An 18,173-nucleotide genomic window follows, 5' to 3' on the forward strand; every position below is an offset into this window, starting at 1 on the left:
TTCTCTACCTTTCTTTCTACTTATCTTTCCCCCTTTTTTTTTGAAGACGTGTTTCCCTAATGTATTCTTTTTTTTTATTTCTTTCGTTTTCCTTCATTTCCGTTTTTGCTGGTGTTGTTGTTGTTGTTATTGTTTTTTTTTCCAGGGGGGGCAGCTCTCCTCTCCTAATTATCCCTCTCCCTTTCTTCGTTTTTAGTTTATATCTTTTCATTTCCACAATCAGCGATTGTGCCTAATGTGTTCTCTTTTCCCGTTCTTTTTCGTTTTAATTCCCTTTTTCTTAGGAGGGGGGAAGTTCTGTGTTTGTTTGGAAATTATTTGCACTTTACTCTTCTCTCCTAATTATCTCGCTCCTTCCCTTCGTTTTTTATCTAGATCTTTTCGTTTCCAAGATAATTACCTCAGGCCAACAGGTGAAAAATTATCCCGCTCTCTTTTCCTTCTTTTCCTGCTCTATCTCTTCACTTCCAAGGTAATCAACTGAGGCTGGCAGGTGAAAAAGGGTGAGGAAGACACACAAGCACAGTTTTAAGCTTGTCCTCGTAACATACTTTTAATATAATTTTCCACAAAATGAAGAAAACAGGAGCAAAATAAATAATTAAATAAATATACAAATGTAGTGACGCCAAGCACAAAATATCATATGGAAAAAGTGCAATACGCTTCTAAAATAGGTAAATATCAGGTTAATTGATTAGCTGATAAGATGAACACAAAAGGACACTGATGGATTAAACAATGGAACGTGTATTGAACGGTGGATTGTGACCTTGATGTGTTTTTTTTTTTTTTTGTAATGGGGGAAAGGGGAGAGAAGGAAGCGGGATTAGAGAGATAAATGGGAGCAATAACAATAATAATAATAATAATAAAGATAATTAAAATTGTTCGAGATATTTTTGGCTAGATGCAAGAAGCCTCTGGAAGAATTAGAGAAAGCAAAAGTAAGCTGTTTCCTTTACTGTATAATAAAAAAATAAAAAAAGAGAAAAGGTAATCAGAGAAGTAATGGGTTTTAAATGGCGAGGTGCTTTGATAGTCTCCTCCTGAAAGATTTTAAGTCGAAGGTAGAAAGGGAGGCATGCAGACAAAGGAGAGTTGTACGCGAGTCTACCACTGAAAGGGATGAAAGAATAACACCACTCGTTAACTCTTGCACTAGAATGTTGGACGGGTATTATATCCTTCACTTGTTTTTCCTCCCAAATAATCTCCACTCGACATTATTCTTGAAGTAATCGAAATAATCCTCTGTAAGGTTCTTTTTAATATGTAATTTTAAAATGGTCCGCTTAATATCCGCTCAAAATGAATCTGGATTATTTTTAACAAGACTTTTAACCTTTCTCTCTCTCTCTCTCTCTCTCTCTCTCTCTCTCTCTCTCTCTCTCTCTCTCTCTCTCTCTCTCTCTCTCTCTCTCTCTCTCTCTCTCTCTCTCTCTCTCTCTCTCTCTCTCTCTCTCTCTCTCTCTCTCTCTCTCTCTCTCTGTATCTATCTATCTCTGCATTTATTCATTTGTTCATTCATTTTCATTTGCTACTCTCCATCTTTTTCTTTCTTTTTTTATTATTTTTTATTCTCTCTCTCTCTCTCTCTCTCTCTCTCTCTCTCTCTCTCTCTCTCTCTCTCTCTCTCTCTCTCTCTCTCTCTCTCTCTCTCTCTCTCTCTCTCTCTCTCTCTCTCTCTCTCTCTCTCTCTCTCTCTCTCTCTCTCTCTCTCGGCGCGTTAGGCTTTAATGAAGGGAGGAATGTGAGTGAGTTAGGACAAAGTTCCTCCACTTTACCTCCGCCTCGAGAAAATAACTTCTGCGTCACCTGTTCTAGAGATGCTATTTACCTGGAAGACCGTGGGAGGGAGGGAGAGAGGGAGCAAGAGAGAGAGAGAGAGAGTAAAGGAAGAAAAGTTAAGGACTGAATGGGAGTGAGGGAGGGAAAGGGAGATTACAGGAAAAGGAAACGACAGTGGAAGCGAGGGAGAGAACGAGAGGGAGGGTTAAGGATGTAGGGAAAAGGACTGCAGGAGCGAGGAAGGGAAAAGAAAAGGGAGACAAAGGAAGTAAAATCAAAGCAGAGAGTGAAAGATGAAGGAGTGAACCGAAGGGGAGAACGAGAGGGAGGGTTAAGGATGTAGAGAAAAGGACTGTAGGAGTGAGGAAGGGAAAAGAAAAGGGAGAGAAAGGAAGTACAATCAACCAGAGAGAGAGTGAAAGATATAGGAGTGAACCGAAGGGGAGAGGGAAGGAGAGGGAGAGTAAAAGAAAGAAAGGAACATCAAAACAGAGAGAAATAGACAAATGGATAAAAGGAAGGAGACAGGGAGAGGAAGAGTAAAGGAGGAGAAGGAAAGGAGGATCAAAACAGAGAAAGAGTTGGTTAGACAAATGAATGTCAGAGGGGAAGAGAAAGAGAGGTAGGTAAGGAAAGAGGAAGACACGAAGGAATAAGGAATGAAAAGGGAAACGAAAGGAGAGAGGAAGGGAAGAAGGGAAAGAGGGAAAAAAAATGCATGGAAGAATGGGTTAAGATAAAGGAAAATGTAAGAAGAGAAGAAGGGATAAACAGAGCAGTAAAGGAAAAGAGAAAAAGAAACAAAAATATTAAAATTAACAGAAGAAAAATGAAAAGGAGGAAGGAAGAAAATTAAAGAGAAGAGAGGGACAGAAGAAGAAAATTAGGAAGACAGACCGCGATGAAGAATATAGATAGAGGAAAAGATAAGGGAGTTTAGAGAAGGAGAGAGAAAGATTACATATGGACAAAGGAAGAGTAGAAAGGAGGAAGGCATTAACTGAAGAAGGAATACCTGGAGAAACACAAACAAAGCATAGCAGGAGAAGGAGAGAGTTTAGAGGAGGAGAGTTTAGAGGAGGAGAGAGTTTAGAGGAGGAGAGAGAAGAATAACAGATGGACAAAGGAAGAGTAGAAAGGAGGAAGGCATGAACTGAAGAATGAATGCTTGGAGAAACACAAACAAAGTATAGCAGGAGAGAAATGGTAGGAGGGAAAGAGAAACAGATTAACATATATAGACAAGATTAAAAAGAGGCATAGAGAGACGGGAAGAAGACGAGATAAATTTAGAAACAACCACAGGGAGAGAATAAAGAATAAAGGGAGAGAGGCGAATGAAAGAAGGGAAGGAAGGAAGGAAGAAGTGAAGAGGAACATACAGGAGGTTAAATACGAGGATAGATAAGACATAGGAAGCAAAAAAGGGAAAGGAGAAAGAAGGCCTATACATAAATAAAGAAAGAAGGAAGAGGAGACTGAGACGAATGAAAGAAGGGAAGGAGGGAAGGAAGACGTGGAGAGAAATATACAGGAGGTTAAAAACATGGATATAAAGAACAACATAGGAAGCAAGAAAGGGAAAGGAGGAAGAAGGCCTATACATAAATAAAGAAACAAAGAGAGAAGGAAGAGGAAACTGAGACGAATGAAGGAAAGGAAGGAAGGAAGGAAGAAGAGGAAAACACAAGGTAGACACATACATATAAAGAAAGAGAAAGAAGGGGAAAGAAGGTATAAACAAGACCTAAAATAAATAAAGAACCAAAGAGAGAAGAAAGAATAGACAGAGACGAATAAGTAAAGGGAAGAAGGGAAAGAATTATATAGAGGGAAGATACATGGAGAGATTTCTAAATACAAGTGATTAGATTCTGTGTCCAGTGAACCATTTTATTCCAGCCAATTGGATTAGTGACCCCTAACACACACACACACACACACACACACACACACACACACACACACACACACACACACACACACACACACACACACACACACATGATTAGCGTCTCACAGGTAAATGGAAGGAAAATTGAGACAGTGTTTGGTAATGATGATTTATTGCCTCCTACTCCCTTGAGAGAGAGAGAGAGAGTAGACAAACATGGAAAGAACCACTGAAAGAGATGATTAACCTTTCACCTCTCTCTCTCTCTCTCTCTCTCTCTCTCTCTCTCTCTCTCTCTCTCTCTCTCTCTCTCTCTCTCTCTGGCCAGGTCGTTTCTCCCTCTGTAATTGTCAGTAATTACTCATAATGTGACAAATTGAAGGACGGAAGGAAGGTACTAATGTATTTTTTCTCCGCTTAATCGCATAATATAAGACAAAGTGGAGGCGAGAAGGGAGGAGGAGGAGGAGGAGGAGAAAGAGGCGGGAAAGAAGTATAGGATGTGTAGGAGCAGGAAAGGTGGGAGGAGAATAAAAGAAAGGAGGAAGAAATAAGAAGGAATAGGAGGAGGAGGAGGAGGAGGAGGAGGAGGAGGAGGAGGAGGAGGAGAAGCATGAAGGGAAACGAGGAGGAAATGACAGTGAGGAAAAAGGAAAAGGAAGGTATTACGGAGACGAACGAGCTTGGATTTATCAACGAAACACACACACACACACACACACACACACACACACACACACACACACACACACACACACACACACACACACAATACTCACCCACACACCGCATCGTTCCACCTCCACTAATATCAAACATCACTCGCTTACCTGGAAAAAGAAAGAGAAAAGAAATTAATTAACACAAAGCCGGAAAAAGCAGGTAAGAAGAACACAGGTAAAAGCATTCAGAAAAACACAACTGGAAAATACAGGTAAAAAATAAAAACTCCCACGGTAATGAGACTTCAGGTAAGACAAAGGAAGGATTAAGGAGAAGTTCGCCTCGGAATCCCACCTCTGCTTCATACAGGTGAGATCCGGACAGGTAAACACACACACACACACACACACACACACACACTCTCTCTCTCTCTCTCTCTCTCTCTCTCTCTCTCTCTCTCTCTCTCTCTCTCTCTCTCTCTCTCTCTCTCTCTCTCTCTCTCTCTCTCTCTCTCTCTCTCTCTCTCTCTCTCTCTCTCTCTCTCTCTCTCACACACAGCTTGAATTTATATATATTTTGCCTCCACTTTTCATTTCTTTTTCTCCTTCATATTTTTCTTCTCAATTTCATTTTTATTATTTAATTTGGCTATTTTATTTTCTCTTTGCTCTTCTTTTTCTTTCTTTCTCTCATCTTCGTCGTTTTCTTTTTTGTATATTTCTTCTTTTTCTATCTTTTTCTTCTTCTTCTTCCTCTTCTTCTTCTTCTTCTTATTCTTCTTCTTCTTCTTCTTCTTCGTTATCTCCTCCTTCAGTGTAATAATTAGCTCTCACTCTCCCCTCGTTATCAGTTTCTCCCTTCTTCTCGGTTTACCACGAGTTGGCTTTCATGTTTATCTTCCTTTTTATTTTCTCATTATTTTTATGTTTTTCCTTCTATTTGTGTGTGTCTGTGTTTGTCTTTCTGGCTGTCTGTGTTATTTCAAGTCGGTATGTTTTGCTATGATTTTTCCTTTCCCTTCCTTTCTCTTGCTCTTTGTCTTTGTCTGTCTGTATATAGGTCTGTCATTTCTACCTGTATCTGTATGTCACTTTCTGTCTATCGTTTGAAGTTTGTTTGTATGTCTGTCTGTGAAATTCTCTGTCTAATGATGTCTGTTTTTTGTTTGTTTGTCTCTTTGGCTGAATGTCTATTTGTCTATCTATCAATATGACTATCTCTGTCTATCCATCTGTTTGTCTGTCTGTCTGTCTGTCTCTCTCTCTCTCTCTCTCTCTCTCTCTCTCTCTCTCTCTCTCTCTCTCTCTCTCTCTCTCTCTCTCTCTCTCTCTCTCTCTCTCTCTCTCTCTCTCTCTCTCTCTCTCTCTCTCTCTCTCTCCTGTTGACAGTTTGAAGTCAAGAATTTAATCAAATAAGTCTCCACTTCATTAAACATTGAAGAATATTTTCCTCCACTTGAGCGGAGAAATCGAGAGGGAAAATCACATAATTCTTCCTCCATTCCCTTCCTCCTACCTCCATTCCTTCACCTGATTCCTCCTCCATCTTCCTTAATACCTGTGCTCCCTCCTCCGGTCACAACCTTCCTTCCTTTCTTCCTTCCCTCCTTTGTTCCTTCCTTCCTTCCTTCCCTCCTTTCTTTTCTTCCTCCATTCATTCGTTTACTCATTCTTTTTTTCCGTTCGTTCCTTTCTTCCTTCCTTCTTCTCTTCCTTCCTACCTTCCTACCCTCCCTCCCTCCTTTCGTCTCTTCCTTCATTCATTCATTCAATTACTCATTCTTTCTTTGTTCATTCCTTTCTTCCTTCCTTCCTTTCTTCCTTCCTTCCTTCCTTCCCTCCCTCCTTTCCTTCCTTCCTTCATTCATTCATTTACTCATTCTTTCTTCGTTACTTTCTTCCTTCCTGTCTGCCTTTCTTCCATCTTCCTTCCTTTCTTCCCTCCTTCCTTTCCTTTTTTCCTTCATTCATTCGTTTATTCAATCTTTCTTCGTTCCTTCCTTCCTCGCTTCGTTCCTTCCTTCTTTCCATCCTTCCTTCCTGCTCTCTTTCTCTCATTCCTTCCCTCTTCCTCTCCTTCTTTCCTTCTTTTTTTCTTTCCTTCCTTCCTCTTTATCTTTTCTCTCTCCCACTAACTTTCTTTACTTTCCTTCATTATTACCTGTATTTTCCTTTTTCTTCTCTTTATCACCTTCTGCTTATTTTTTTTCCTTCTTTCCTTCTCCTCCTCTCCTACTTTTTCTTTTCCATCCTTTCCCATCGTAAAAAAAAGGTATTCGTTCTTCCTTCCTTTGTTATTTTTTTCCTTTTCTTCGTTTTTTCCTTCTTGTCCTTATCTCCGTTTTTTGTCCCTTCCTGTTTTCTCCTTCCTTTTCCTTTTACTCCTCTCCTACTTCCCTTTTCTTCCTCACGCTCATAAAAAAAGGTCCATTCTTTCCTTCGTGTGTTCCCTTCTTCTTCTTTTTTATTTTTTCCCTCTTCTCCTTATCTCCACTTTTTCCTTTCCTGTTTTATCCCCTTCAACATTTATTTTTTCCTACTTTCCTTATAAAAACATACCCATTCCTGTTTCCTTTGTTCCTTTTTTTCCCATTCTGTTTTTTCCCTTATTTCCCTCTTCTCCTTATCTTCGCTTTTTTCCCTTCTTCCATTTCCTCTTTCCCGTATATAAATGATTTAGAAGAGGACGGTCAATATATTTTTTTCAGAGGAAGATAAGGGTAGGGAACTGCTATCTCTCTCTCTCTCTCTCTCTCTCTCTCTCTCTCTCTCTCTCTCTCTCTCTCTCTCTCTCTCTCTCTCTCTCTCTCTCTCTCTCTCTCTCTCTCTCTCTCTCTCTCTCTCTCTCTCTGTGTGTGTGTGTGTGTGTGTGTGTGTGTGTGTGTGTGTGTGTGTGTGTGTGTGTGTGTGTGTGTGTGTTTTCTTTTTATTCCATATCCGTTTTCTATTATGTAACATTCCTCGTTTTCTCTTTTTTTCTTGAGTTGAGACAAATACATTTTTCAATAAAAGAGAGAGAGAGAGAGAGAGAGAGAGAGAGAGAATATACATAACACAGATTTATGACCCAGCATACCTTTGTTTCATGCTTATAAGAGTGTGTTCCTCTCTCTCTCTCTCTCTCTCTCTCTCTCTCTCTCTCTCTTCAAGCATCTAATTAATGATGTGAGATAAGAGTGACGTTGCAGAAAAATATTTATGTACACACACACACACACACACACACACACACACACACACACACACACACAAACACACACACACACAGACACACACACACACACACACACACACACACTTAACACCTTCCTCCTCTTCCCATTAAAGCAACATGTCCTATTTGGGGAGAAAAAAAACAGGGAGAGAAAGGAGAGAAGGAAAGGAGAGAAAGAAGGAAGGAAGGAATATGGTGGAGGGAAGATGTGGAGCAAACTATTGTATTGTCGTTGTATTCTTCAAAGTGTTTGTATTGGGAGAGGTGAAGAAGAGGGTGATGGAGGAGGAGGAGAAGGAGGGGGAAGAGGAGGAGGAGGAGGACGAGGAGGTGGTGGAGGAATAAGACCAGGAAAAACAAAAACAAAAAAAGCATAAAACAAAAGAGGACAATGAGTAGTAGTAGGAGGAGAAGGAAGAGAAGGAAGAGGAAGAGAAGGAAGAGGAAGAGAAGGAGGAGGAAGAGTAGGAGGAGGAGGAGGACGAGAAGGTGGTGGAGGAATAAGACTAGGAAAAAGACAAAAAAAAAAGAAAGCATAAAACAAAAGAGGAAAATGAGAAGGAGGAGAAGGAGGAAGAGGAGGAGGAGGAGGAGTAAGACGAGGACAAATAGGCGAAAAAAACTGTAAGAAAATGAAAAAGAAAAGGACAAGGATGAAGATAAAAGGAGACGGACAGAGAGTAATGGAAGGGTTAAAAGAGGACTAGGATTAGGGTTAGGAGGGCAAGGCAGAGGAGAGGAAGAAGAAAAAGATAAGGAAGAAAAGGAAGACGAAGGACGAAGGTGAGGAGGAGGAGGAGGAGGAGGAGGAGGAGGAGGAGGAGGAGGAGGAGGAGGAGGAGGAGGAGGAGGCCTGGGGTGCAATACAACCAACATACCGACTCTGAGGGCTCTTGTGACTAAGGGAAGGAGGAGGAGGAGGAGGAGGAGTAGGAAGAGGAGGAGGAGAAGGAAGAAAAGGAGGAGGAAGAGGAGGAGGGACTCTTAAGCCTCTTTGTCACAGGAGCCGTTGAGAGAGAGAGAGAGAGAGAGAGAGAGAGAGAGAGAGAGAGAGAGAGAGAGAGAATAACAATACAATACACTACTTTTCTTCATAACACCATCATCATCACCACCACCATCACCACCACCACCACCATCACCACCACCACCACCACCACCACCATCACCACCACCACCACCTTCATTAATCTTGTGCTTCCACTTATAACCTTCATCGTGTCTCTTCGCTTCGTAGATAAATGAAATAAATAAATAAAACATGACCTTCCTTGCCACAATTCTTTCCCGCTGACCCCAGAATAGCTGTCCCGCGGAGCCAGACTCTCTCTTAATAATTACGGCTGTTATCATTGTTTTTTATTGTTTTTATATTTGTTATTATTATCATTAGTGTCAGAGGGAGCATCATTATTTTCAACAACTTCCTAAGTGTCAATGTATCTATCAGTCTATCTGTCTATCTATCTTATTGTGTCTATTTTTTATCTATCTTGTCTTTCAATTAACCACTAAGTCAATGAAGTCATCTATTTATGTATCTATCTGTCCTTCAAATTATCTTCTTATCTATTATCTATCTGGTTTTTGTGTGTATCTATCAAGCCAACCTAACCTAACTTAACCTAACCTAACCTAACCTAACCTAGGCAACCTAACCAACCTAACCTAACATAAACTAACCTAACCAATCTTCATTTTTCTATCTATTTATCACTCCTTTACACATCTGTTTGCCTATCTACTTATCTATCTATCTATCTATCTATATATCTATCTATATATATCTACCTACCAATCTATTTTCAGCAACTGCAAGGCGAAGGAAGGACTCGTATTACGTTCTTGTGCGTCCAGGTGGGAGGCGTTAGGAGGAGGAGGAGGAGGAGGAGGAAGAGGAGGAGGAGGAGGAGGAGGAGGAGGAGGAGGAGGAGGAGGAGGAGGTTTGAGAACATTTTAGGAGGACATCGATAAAATTATTCCTCATTCCATTTCAGTTTTTCTTCCTCCTCCTCCTCCTCCTCCTCCTCGTACCTTCTCCTCCTCCTCCTCCTCCTCCATCTTCCGTTCCTTCTCCTCCTTCTCCTATAACTCTTCTTCTTCTTCTCCTCCTCCTCCTCCTCCTTCTCGATTTCCTTCTCCTTCTTCTTTTCCTTCTCCTTCCCCTCCTCTTCCTCCTCCTCCTCCTCCTCCTTCTCTTACGACTCCTTCCTCTCTCTAATACCCATCTACCCCCCACCTTACCCCCACCTACACACACACTCCCCGGATAATGGAATCTGGAGTCACATCAACAGTGAGGAGGATCAGAACCCATGTTAGGGGAATCCAATTCTCTGCAGGAGGCGATTTAGGGGGATTGAAGGAGGCAGTTATACTCTTTTCGACGGTAAAGGCGAAATTATAAAGGAATGATAGTGCTTCTCTCTCTCTCTCTCTCTCTCTCTCTCTCTCTCTCTCTCTCTCTCTCTCTCTCTCTCTCTCTCTCTCTCTCTCTCTCTCTCTCTCTCTCTCTCTCTCTCTCTCTCTTCGTGATATATGGCCTCTTTTCCTATTCCCATTCTTGATCAATCGATTCAACATTCACTCAAAGACTCCTCTACCTCTCTTCCTCTTCTTCCTCCTCCTCCTCCTCCTCCTCCTCCTCCTCTTACTCATCCTCTTCCTCCTCCTTCCTAAGTCGCTGCCCATGATTTATACATTTCCTGCATTTCATATGACCGTGACGACTGTAGATGGAGGAGGAGAAGGAGGAGGAGGAGGAGGAGGAGGAGGAAGAGGAGGAGGAGGAGGAGGTAGTTGAGGAGAAGGATGAAAAAGCTAATATAAACGCGGCACAAGAAGGATCTTTACGATATTTGTAAATTCAACATCACCCATACATATATACATACCACATCTATAAATACACATACACACATAAACCTACATACGCACGTACACACATGAATACATACATACACATAATAATCATATACTTATAGTCATACGCAGAAACATTAATCGACTAAAAAAACATTACTGATATATTTTAGACCACAAGGATGAAGAGTCTGATGTGTATGTGTGATAATGATAATAATAGACATAATAGAAATAATAATAATCATAATAATAATGATAATAATAATAATAATAATAATAATAATAATAATAATAATAATAATAATAATAATAATAATAATAATAATAATAATAATAATAATAATAATAATAATAATAATAATAATAATAATAATAATAATAATAATAATAATAATAAGAAGAAGAAGAAGAAGAAGAAGAAGAAGAAGAAAAAGATGAGGAAGAAGATGAAGAAGAAGAAGTGGAAGAAGAAAAAGAAGCAAAAGCAGAAACAGAAGAAGAAGAAATAGTAGAAAAAGTAGAAGCAAAAGAAAAAGAATACAAGGAAAAACCTGATTATGAAAAAAGAAAAAATAAGACAAACACAAAGAAAAATAGTAGCAATAAAAATAAAAATAACAATAAAAATCAACAACCCCAACAAAGAACAGGCCCCGAACAATAACGCCCTTTTTTTTCCGACCCGTTTCGTCCGCCATCATTAACACCTGCTCGGGGAGGGGAAGGAAAACAATTAGGGAAGCGCGCACCGGATGGGAGGGCTTCGCTGATCTGGTAATTGAATTCATCTTATCGCATCAAAGGCTCACATGTTTCACAGTTCCCGAAAGGACCCTACGCGAGGCCTTTTACGGGATTAAATGTATACTTTTCTTTTTGCCCCTGTTTAGCTTCCCATACACACACATACGAACACACACACACACACACACACACACACACACACACACACACACCACACACACACACACACGCGGCATTCATAATAGGATCAATGTATACATGCTTCATTTAATTTTTCAACTGATATTTTCACGTGTTTTTTGTATTGGGTGAAATGTATACTCGCTCTTCATTCCTTTGGCTTTCTGTTTACATGTGTAGTTTTATTTCTATGGATTCAGATATATATTAATTGCTATCTCTTTGGTCTTTCATATAAATTGCCATATCTGGTCTCACATTAATTGATATAAACTGCTATGGTTTTAGTTACATATTTATTCGCTTTTTATCGGGTCAAAGTTTAAGTGCATTTCCATGATTTCCTTCTAGTCTTCTATACACATCAAGGGAATGAAATGGTACAGACACGTCATGGGAAGAGATGAAGAGTAATAGGAATGAAACTGTAGGCCCGAGAAAGGAAGAGAGAGAGAGAGAGAGAGAGAGAGAGAGAGAGGAAGATTTCATGTGAGGTGGTTGAATAATGGTAAATGAAACCTTCGGGAGGATATGTTACAGACGCGTCCTGGAAAGAGAAGAGTAAAGGCCAGGGAAGTTTAGTAGAGAGGGAGGGAGAGACGAAGACAATAGTTGAAGTGGTACATGGTGTGCAGTTATGGCGCCGCAACTACTGTGTTCTTTTTTTTTTTTTACAGCAGAGGAGTCAGTTCAAGGGCATAAAAAAAAGGTAACAAATGTGAAAAAAAGCCCGCTACTCACTGCTCCTATAAAGAGTTAAGAGGAGTGGCCGAAAGATAGGTCATTTTCGGGAGGAGAGGCATCCTGATACCCTGATAGCTGCTGAGGGGGTTGAATTGTACTAAAATGAGACTTAGGAACCAATAAACATGAGGAGATAAAGGAGACATAAGGAGAGGTAAGAGTAAGCGGGAAGAGCAGTAGATATAGAAGTCTTATACATTGTCAGTTTGTATCATCAAATTCATGTATGTTTGGTTTTCTTTTTTCTCCTTTTTTGGTCAATTTCTAAAAAAAGTCCGCAATCAAATCATGTCCCTTTTAAATGCGTGAATGGCTGACTTGAAAAGATGTGTGTGTGTGTGTGTGTGTGTGTGTGTGTGTGTGTGTGTGTGTGTGTGTGTGTGTGTGTGCACACACACACACACACACACACACACACACACACACACACACACACACACCTGACTGACTGATCACCTTTACATAGGAAACGAAACCCTTCTCATTCCTATTTGTTAAAGGGAGCACACATGACTCTCTCTCTCTCTCTCTCTCTCTCTCTCTCTCTCTCTTTGAAATAGAATACGAGCCAGTGTACAACAAAAGAGAGAGAGAGAGAGAGAGAGAGAGAGAGAGAGAGAAATATCGTACAGCTCACTAGTCATCAAAATGCGATTACAAACAAAGTCTAATTTTTTTTTTAATCGTCCACACACGAACTGATTTCCTGTATTGAAGGTACTTGTAGATTCAGGCACACACACACACACACACACACACACACACACACACACACACACACACACACACACACACACACACACACACACACACACACACACACACACACACACACACACGGTAACTCTGTCTGGTAAAGAGATTTTGGATTTTGTGATTTGCATAAATGTCAAGTTTCTCTCTCTCTCTCTCTCTCTCTCTCTCTCTCTCTCTCTCTCTCTCTCTCTCTCTCTGTCTTCTTCTTTATTTATTTTTACAACTTATATATTGCAATTGAATACATCTCTCTCTCTCTCTCTCTCTCTCTCTCTCTCTCTCTCTCTCTCTCTCTCTCTCTCTCTCTCTCAAACCGGCCACACCCTGTTACACCAACGCACCTCCCCCTTTCACCTCTTTCCCCTTCTCTCCCTTCCCCCCCTTCCTTTCCTCTCCCTCCCCTTCCCTCCCCTCCCTTCATAATACATCACTTGCCATTTCCTCTCCCCTCTCTCCCACTTACACTCCTTCCCTTCCCTTGCCTCTCCCCTTCCCTCCTCTTCCCTTGCCAACCCATACCTTTTAATACTTCCCTATGTCATCCTTTTCCCTAATGCCTCTTCCTTGCCCTTTATATGGTTCATTAGTCCTATTCTACCTATTTTTATGCCTAATTCTTCTTTTCCTACAACTTCTGCTTCTCCCCTCTCCTTCTCACTCTCTTCTTCCTTCTCTCTATCGTTCACTTCCCTCTCTCTTTTTATCCCTTACATTCCTTCTCTTTGCATCCCTTTCCCTTTCCTCTTACATGCTTCTCTGCCTCCCTCCTTTTCCTCTCCCTCTATCCGTGTATTCACCTTTCTTCCCCTCTCCACTATGCACCTTTTACCAACCCCTCTCCATTCCTTTGCATCTTCTTCCCTCTTTCCTCTTACAAGCTTTACTCCACCTCTCCTTCCTTCTCCTCTCCCTCTTCCCTTCCCTCTCATTCCCCTTCCTTCCTCTCTCTTCATTACACATTACCTTCCCTCGTGTGCAATACCCTACTTTTGCAAGCTTACCCACCCCTTCCCCTTCCCTCCCTCCCTCTCTCTCCCCTTCCCTTCCTCTCGACTCCTTCCCCCCCACCCCCCTCATCACGTCATAAGTATCACCAGCTCTCTTATCCTTCTTCCCCCCCCCCCCCCCTTTGCTTTAACCTCCTTTTCCTATCTCTTCTTGTTGCATGCTATTTTGCCTCCTCTTCCTCCTCCTCCTCCTCCTTCTTTTTTTTTTTTCCTTTTTCTCTCGTCTCCGATTCTCCTTCTCCCTTACTCCCCATCATCACCGTTTCCTATCCCCTCTTCTTCCTTATATGCATCACTGTTTACGTTCTACACATCTTCCTTCATTCTGTTATTTTCATCTTCCTCTTTTTCATCCTCTTACTTTTGTTCTTCCTCTTCTTATTTTATTTTTCTTGTTATTGTTATTGTTCTTCTTCCTCCTTTTTTATTCCTCTTCATCTTCTAACTCTTCTTCTTTTTATTATTATTATTATTATTATTCATTCTTTACTTCTTCTTCTTCTTCTTCATCTTCTTCTTCCTCCTCCTCCTCCTCCTCCCCTAATTCTCACCTCAGCTACATCACTCTTTCCCTTGTCCCCTCCCTAAAAATGCACCATCACCCTTCTTCTCCCGCTCCTCCTCCTCCCCTCCCTCAATTCTTGGCACTAAAACATGGCCAGCCTAGCCACGCCTACTGCTGGCACCGCTTGGCACTCCTCGGCCACTCAGGCACTCACGAAAGGCGGTGTTATTGTTGTTGTTGTTGTTAGTGGTGGTGGCAGTGTTATAATTGGTGTTGTTATTGATCTCCTGAATTCCTGAACTCTCTCTCTCTCTCTCTCTCTCTCTCTCTCTCTCTCTCTCTCTCTCTCTCTCTCTCTCTCTCTCTCTCTCTCTCTCTCTCTCTCTCTCTCTCTCTCTCTCTTATCTGTTTGCTCATCAACTTATTTAAATTAAAGTAAGATGTAAATAGCAGCTGCCGGTAATGTATCTTTGGGTGTGATGAATGGAGCCAAAAGAGAGAGAGAGAGAGAGAGAGAGAGAGAGAGAGAGAGAGAGAGAGAGAGAGAATCAACAACATCAACATCAACAACAACAACAATAATAGCAACAATAACAACTCCAACACCAACGGAAGCAGCAGAAACAGAAATAGCGACAGCGGCGGCAACAGCAGTAACAACAATATAAACACCACCACCACAAACAACAACAATAACAATAACAACAATAACAACAACAGTGGTAACAACAACAAAAAGAGGTGGCTTCAGAAACGGACCCAGCAGCAGGCAGGACCACACCTCACCTCACCGAGCACGCGACCCCCACCACCTCACCTGACTCACTCACAGGACGTCAGGTCACCGAGGGAGATCAGAGGAGGGGAAAGACGCCGGTGTGGATATTGCTTCGGCTCCGGCCACACAACCGAGGCGTGCTACGGCCGTGCTGCTGACCATCGCCAGGAAATGCTGCTCAGGAAAGTCCTGACGGAAGGCTTGGGGAGGCAGCAAATTCTCCCCCTCAGCAGCCCTTTCAGGACACCCAGCAGCCCCCCACCTGGCAACATCACCAACAACAGCCTGAGCTTCACCGCAACTGGCCCGCCCCCTCGTGGCAGGGCAGACACTAACACGTCTCGCCTCACCACCACACCTCCCTGCCAAGCCACCGCGAGGCGGCGAGGGCATGGGCGCCTCACCCGGCATCTCACCGTCGTGTCGGCCAATGTCAAGGGAATGCGCACAAATGTTGGCGACCTCACCCACAATTTTGTCCTGCGCCATCGAGCCGACGTTGTTGCTGTGACGGAAACGTGGCTCACTGAGGAGGTGGAGCCAACGTTTGGCAAAATCCCGGGTTATTCCCACTGGGTGAGGAAGGACAGGGAGAACAGAGCAGGCGGAGGCGTGGCTGCCTGCTTTAAGGACTGCCTAAATAACATAAGAACATAGGAACATAAGAACGCAGGAGTCTGCAAGAGGCCGGTAGGCCTGTACGAGGCAGCCTTGGACCTAAGAGCTCCCGTAAGGCTCTAACCCCACCTAATATCGCTGTCCATGAATTTATCTAGTCTATTTTGAATGTGACAATTGTATTGGCACTCACCACATGACTAAGCCTATTCCACTCATCCACCACCCTGTTAGTAAACCAATTTTGCCTATGTCCCTGTTGAATCTGAATTTATCCAGTTTAAACCTGTTACTGTGTCCTACCCGGTTCTCTTACCAACAAACAAAACTTATGAATGTCTCCTTATTAAAGCCCTTCATCCATTTATAAACCTCGATAAACCTCTGATCATTAAACCTCGATCATGTCTCCACGCAATGTACAGAAGCTCGAGGTGACGCTGCCTCACCAAACGGAAGCTCTATTTTTCAGGGTGGCACTGACGGACAACAGTGGTCTCCTCCTCTGTGTCATGTACTTCCCCCCTAGGCAAGGGCGGGCTCCTCTGGATTGCCTGACGGAGGAGCTCGACACCCTGCTCCTGCGTCACCAGTGCTCCCACGTGATGGTGGTGGGAGATCTAAACTTCCACCTGGAGCAGGGAGCCTTCGACAACTTACTGACGGTGCAGGGTCTGGTAAACCACGTAACCTTCCCCACACATGAGCGAGGAGGGCTACTGGACCCTGTGCTATCGGACCTCCCCGAGGCCAGCCTCCGCTGCCAGCAGCTGGGGCCAGTGGGCAGCTCTGACCACTATGCCGTGCTGGCTCGGGTTGAGGTGACCACAGAGAGGGAAGACGCAGTCCCGCGCACCATCTGGCTTTGGGAAAGGGCCGACTGGCCGTCAATGAGACACGCCGTGGAGGACACGGACTGGGAGACCCTGTTGGTTGGGGACGCCGAGGCCAAGGCACGGGCTCTCACCACCAAGCTCCTTGCCCTCCAGCAACAATATGTCCCCAGCAGGGTGTACCTCGCCAGGCCTAGTGACCCCGCTTGGTTCGGTTTCCGATGCCGGGTTGCTGCCGAGGCCAAGCATGCTGCCTGGGAGAGGTACAAGCGTCATCCGTCACGCCAAAATAAGGTCCAACACCGGGAGGCCTGCAAACGGATGACAGCTACCTGCGCGTGGGCGAAGAGGCGACAGAGAGAAGACCAGTAGCGGAAACTTTGCGGCCCAGGAGTTGGCAACAAAACCTGGTGGAGTCTCGTTAAGGAGTGGCAGAGGGCTAACCAACCCCATGCCGTCCCTCCACTCACCAGGCCTGACGGTTCCACGGCCACAAGCAGTGGAGACAAAGCCTCGCTCCTGGCTGAACTATTCGCCAAGAAAATGAAGGTTGGTGACCCGGGACGACCCACACCTGTACTGCCACAGGAAACCGACCGTGTTGTCTCCTCTGTGTCGGTGACGGCAGAGCAGGTTGAGCGGCTGCTCAGCGCGCTGGACGCAAGTAAAGCCGTTGGCCCAGATGACATAAGCCCACGCCTCCTCAAGAATTGTGCCAAGGAGCTCTCAGGTCCTCTCTCCGCCGTCTTCACGTCTTGCCTGAGGGAGTGCAAGTGGCCTTCACTATGGAAGGAGGCGCGCGTGGTTCCGGTCGACAAGAAAAAATCGAGGTCCGAGCCCAGCAACTACAGGCCCATCTCCTTGCTTTCTGTGGTGGGCAAGGTGCTGGAGCGTGTGGTGACTGCAGTCATATGTCAGCATCTGAGTGAGAGCCATCTCCTCTCAGATAGACAGTTTGGCTTCAGGCCTGGCCGGTCCACCCCGGACCTCCTCCTCCTCCTCTCCAAGGATTGGCAAGACGCACTGGATGAAGGCCTGGACACACTCGTGGTAGCCCTGGATATTGCTGGAGCCTTTGACAGGGTTTGGCACGCGGGGCTCATTGAGAAGCTTCGCGCCAAAGGTAACCAGGGTGCCCTACTGATGCTGCTCAAGGATTACCTCCAGGGGAGGACCCTTCAGGTGGTGATCAACGGGCAGTCATCAAGGCCTTCACCAGTGCATGCCTCAGTTCCACAGGGTTCCGTGCTTGGCCCAATCCTGTGGAACATATATATCGACGATCTCCTCCGGCAGCTATCGGCAGTGTCAGCCTACGCCAATGACTGCACACTCTCCCGCTCCTACTGCCGCCCCGACAGCCAGCGCGCCGTCGAGGAGATCAACAGGCAGCTCAGCCTGGTGGAGCAGTGGGGAGAGGAGTGGCAGGTCACCTTCGCCCCGGAGAAGACGCAGGCCATGGTCATCTCACGGTCCCCAGACGCCTCTCGAGCAGTCTCAGGTCAGCTGCGTCTTGGAGGCAAGAGTCTGCCCTTCCAGGACCACATCAAGGTCCTGGGAGTGACTGTGGACCAAAGCCTGC

This window comes from Eriocheir sinensis, unplaced genomic scaffold, assembly GCF_024679095.1.
Source record: "Eriocheir sinensis breed Jianghai 21 unplaced genomic scaffold, ASM2467909v1 Scaffold8, whole genome shotgun sequence".
NCBI classification, from domain to species: Eukaryota; Metazoa; Arthropoda; class Malacostraca; order Decapoda; family Varunidae; genus Eriocheir; species Eriocheir sinensis.